At 45.0% G+C, this 4628-nt stretch overlaps 1 protein-coding gene across 1 annotated transcript in view; it reads right to left on the bottom strand.

The window, feature by feature from the left end:
- The window catches only part of LOC310949717 (troponin I, fast skeletal muscle-like), a 7695-nt gene extending 6738 nt beyond the window's left edge, over positions 1-957 (bottom strand). The window contains exon 1 of the mRNA XM_083917231.1: positions 917-957. The gene's annotated coding sequence lies outside the window, so the exon portion shown is untranslated. The remainder of the gene's footprint in view (positions 1-916) is intronic.
- Between the last annotated feature and the right edge of the window lie 3671 nt (positions 958-4628).

Raw genomic sequence — 4628 nt, 5'->3', positions numbered from 1 at the left:
TCTTTCAGTCAAACACCAGCAAACAGCTCGATGTATTTGGAGCAAAGAGACTTTTTAGTGATTTAAATGAAGGAATTTATTATTATTCATATAATTATTAACTATTAGTAGTTTGTAAGAAAGTATTATTATTATTATTATTGTATTAATCCAAAGTATGTGCGAAAACAAACGTGCAAAATAAAGAACATATTCTATTCTCTTCATATTCTATTTATTGTTTTGATTATTTTAATGTATTTTTATGATTTTAATGCATTTAAATAACTTTAATTTGGACTTTTTAAACATGCACAATAACCTGAATGTGTTTTAAATCATAATTCAGCATAAATCTGAACAATAAAGGTTAAAAAAAAACAATGAATAAATGAAAACAAGCAAAGATGGATTCATACATGTGTAATATTTGAATCTGGATTTAACTCATAAAGTTATTTTCTTATAATATAAATATTATTATTATTTAACTTTGTCATTTTTGGACTAATTAGAGAATTTTGCTGCAGAGAAAAACATCATTTAATTCTAATCAAGTGAATTTTAGTCGTTTATGGAGAAACAAGGTTTTAGTTTTTATCGTTTTAAAAGATTAAAATCACATTTTTGCAGGAAAATATAATAATTATTATAATTATTATTGTTTTAATCTGAAGTTTGTGGAAATAACAAACATGCAAAACAAAGATTATATCATTTAAAGTTCCTCTAACGTGCAGAGGCTTCAACGGAGCATCCACGGTGCGCTCATTCACGGGTTCGAACCCCGCAGCGCCGCGGTAAACGCCCTCCACTAAAGTCCCACGCGTCCTCCTGAGGTCAGAGGTCACCGCCGCAGCAGGAGCGTCCCCGTACCTGTGGACCCCCCCGTCCCTGTGGACCCCCCGTACCTGTGGATCCCCCCTCAGACACTCACCTTCTCACTGCACCAGGAGGAAAACGGAGGGAGACGCTGCCAAGTCCCGAACAGTGGGGATCAAACCGGCGGTATATAGGGTGTGAAGTGCTGACTGGGCACAAACGGCCGCCCTCTTTATGGTGGCGGAGGCGCCTCAGACCAATGGAGCGCCGTCTCCACAAATACCTCCACAAATACCTCCAGAACCCCGGGAACCTCGTAAAACGCTGGCCCCCCGGGACGCACGCTGCCGCGGGGACAGAGGCCGGGGCGGCTCGGGTTTCCTCCACAGCACATTGTTACACAACAGCTCACAGTCACAGCGGCAGACCCACAAAAACACAAACGCACACGTCCCACAGGGCTCTGGGAACGGCCTCCCGCAGCTGCCGAGGACCCGCGGGTTTGATTCTGGATGGAATCACAATCAATACACACTCAGGGAGGGAGGGAGGGCGCTTTGTGTGTCTTTGTGTGTCCTTGTGTGTCCTTGTAGTCGATATGTGTCTTTTTGTGTCTCTTTGTCGTCACTTTGTTGTCACTTTGTGTCACTTTGTGTCTCTTTGTGTCTCTTTGTGTCTCTTTGTTGTCACTTTGTGTCTCTTTGTGTCTCTTTGTGTCTCTTTGTGTGTCTTTGTTGTCTCTTTGTTTCACTTTGTGTCTCTTTGTGTGTCTGTGTGTCACTTTGTGTCTCTTTTTTGTGTCACTTTGTGTCTCTTTGTGTCTCTTTGTTGTCACTTTGTCGTCTCTTTGTGTCTCTTTGTGTCTTTGTGTCTCTTTGTGTCTCTTTGTGTCTCTTTGTTGTGTCTCTTTGTGTCTTTGTGTCACTTTGTGTCACTTTGTGTCTCTTTGTGTGTCTTTATGTCACTTTGTGTCACTTTGTGTCTCTTTGTGTGTCTCTTTGTGTCTCTTTGTGTCTCTATGTGTCTTTGTGTCACTTTGTTGTGTCTCTTTGTGTCTCTTTGTGTCACTTTGTGTCTCTTTGCGTCTTTGTGTCTCTTTGTGTCTCTTTGTGTCTCTTTGTTGTCTCTTTGTGTCACTTTGTGTCTCTTTGTGTCTCTTTGTGTCTCTTTGTTGTCTCTTTGTGTCTCTTTGTGTCTCTTTGTGTCACTTTGTGTCTTATTGTGTCTCTTTGTCGTCACTTTGTGTCTCTTTGTGTCTCTTTGTCGTCACTTTGTGTCTCTTTGTGTCTCTTTGTTGTCTCTTTGTGTCTCTTTGTGTCTCTTTGTCGTCACTTTGTGTCTCTTTGTGTCTCTTTGTGTCTCTTTGTCGTCACTTTGTGTCTCTTTGTGTCTCTTTGTCGTCACTTTGTGTCTCTTTGTGTCTCTTTGTCGTCACTTTGTGTCTCTTTTTTGTTGTCACTTTGTGTCTCTTTGTATCTCTTTGTTGTCACTTTGTGTCACTTTGTATCTCTTTGTGTCTCTTTGTGTCTCTTTGGTGTCACTTTGTGTCTCGTTGTGTCTCTTTGTGTCACTTTGTGTCTCTTTGTCGTCTCTTTGTGTGTCTTTGTTCAGGGTGTTGAGGAGAGTTCACAGATCAAACTTCACAGTAAAACACTCAGATGCTCGTACTCAGCGTCTGTGGAGCTCAGCGTCTGTGGAGCTCAGCGTCTGTGGAGCTCAGCGTCTGTGGAGCTCAGCGTCTGTGGAGCTCAGCGTCTGTGGAGCTCACCGTCTGTGGAGCTCACCGTCTGTGGAGTTCAGCGTCTGTGGAGCTCACCGTCTGTGGAGCTCACCGTCTGTGGAGCTCAGCGTCTGTGGAGCTCAGCGTCTGTGGAGTTCAGCGTCTGTGGAGCTCAGCGTCTGTGGAGCTCAGTGTCTGTGGAGTTCAGCGTCTGTGGAGTTCAGCGTCTGTGGAGCTCAGTGTCTGTGGAGTTCAGCGTCTGTGGAGTTCAGCGTCTGTGGAGCTCAGCGTCTGTGGAGCTCAGCGTCTGTGGAGCTCAGTGTCTGTGGAGTTCAGCGTCTGTGGAGTTCAGCGTCTGTGGAGCTCAGCGTCTGTGGAGCTCAGCGTCTGTGGAGCTCAGCGTCTGTGGAGCTCACCGTCTGTGGAGCTCGGCGTCTGTGGAGCTCAGCGTCTGTGGAGCTCAGCGTCTGTGGAGTTCAGCGTCTGTGGAGCTCAGCGTCTGTGGAGCTCAGCGTCTGTGGAGCTCGGCGTCTGTGGAGCTCGGCGTCTGTGGAGCTCGGCGTCTGTGGAGCTCAGCGTCTGTGGAGCTCAGGGTCTGTGGGGCTCAGCGTCTGTGGAGCTCAGACCTGTGGAGCTCACCGTCTGTGGAGCTCAGACCTGTGGAGCTCACCGTCTGTGGAGCTCGGCGTCTGTGGAGCTCGGCGTCTGTGGAGCTCACCGTCTGTGGAGCTCACCGTCTGTGGAGCTCACCGTCTGTGGAGCTCGGCGTCTGTGGAGCTCACCGTCTGTGGAGCTCGGCGTCTGTGGAGCTCACCGTCTGTGGAGCTCGGCGTCTGTGGAGCTCACCGTCTGTGGAGCTCACCGTCTGTGGAGCTCAGTGTCCGTGGAGCGATGAGCGGCTCGGTGCTGACACCTGCTGGCTCAGCGTTAACACAGCACCGAGGAGCCCACAGGAACATTCACCTGTTTCACTTTTATAATAACGTTAAATTCACGTCTGGACCCTAAAAAAACGCTTCTTCCTGATCTGGAATCAGTTTTTATTTCTACGTACGAAGAGACGGTTCTTTAGAGGTGTCACTCCACAGGGTCAGGGTGTATTTAGACCACTAAAGGAGACGGTTAAGTTTAGACCACTAAAGGAGACGGTTAAGTTTAGTCACTAAAGGAGATGGTTAAGTTTAGACGACTAAAGGAGACGGTTAAGTTTAGACACTAAAGGAGACGGTTAAGTTTAGACAGCTAAAGGAGACGGTTAAGTTTAGACGACTAAAGGAGACGGTTAAGTTTAGACGACTAAAGGAGACGGTTAAGTTTAGTCTCTAAAGGAGACGGTTAAGTTTAGACGACTAAAGGTGACGGTTAAGTTTAGACGACAAAAGGTGACGGTTAAGTTTAGTCACTAAAGGTGACGGTTAAGTTTAGTCACTAAAGGAGACGGTTAAGTTTAGACGACTAAAGGAGACGGTTAAGTTTAGACGACTGAAGGAGACGGTTAAGTTTAGACGACTAAAGGTGACGGTTAAGTTTAGTCACTAAAGGTGACGGTTAAGTTTAGTCACTAAAGGAGACGGTTAAGTTTAGACGACTAAAGGAGACGGTTAAGTTTAGACGACTAAAGGAGACGGTTAAGTTTAGACGACTAAAGGAGACGGTTAAGTTTAGACGACTAAAGGAGACGGTTAAGTTTAGACGACTAAAGGAGACGGTTAAGTTTAGACACTAAAGGAGACGGTTAAGTTTAGTCACTAAAGGAGACGGTTAAGTTTAGTCACTAAAGGAGACGGTTAAGTTTAGACGACTAAAGGAGACGGTTAAGTTTAGACGACTAAAGGAGACGGTTAAGTTCAGACGACTAAAGGAGACGGTTAAGTTCAGAACCTCGTACGTCTTCACTTCAAAGTTCAACACGTAAACGTAAAGAAAGTTAATCACGTGACCATAATTTGCGATGACCCTTAAATGAATGTTAATTTGCGATGACCCTTAAATGAAAGTTAATTTGAAATGACCCTTAAATGAAAGTTGAATGAAACTGAATAAAAACGTTAAAGGTGTAAAAAACGCAGCGTGACAGTTTTGCCTTAATCCAAAAACAAGATTTAAT

This window comes from Echiichthys vipera (genome assembly GCF_963691815.1).
Source record: "Echiichthys vipera genome assembly, chromosome: 7".
Taxonomy (NCBI): domain Eukaryota; kingdom Metazoa; phylum Chordata; class Actinopteri; order Perciformes; family Trachinidae; genus Echiichthys; species Echiichthys vipera.
Note: the sequence above shows the minus strand (reverse complement) of the source record. Positions and strands in the feature narration are given on the sequence as shown.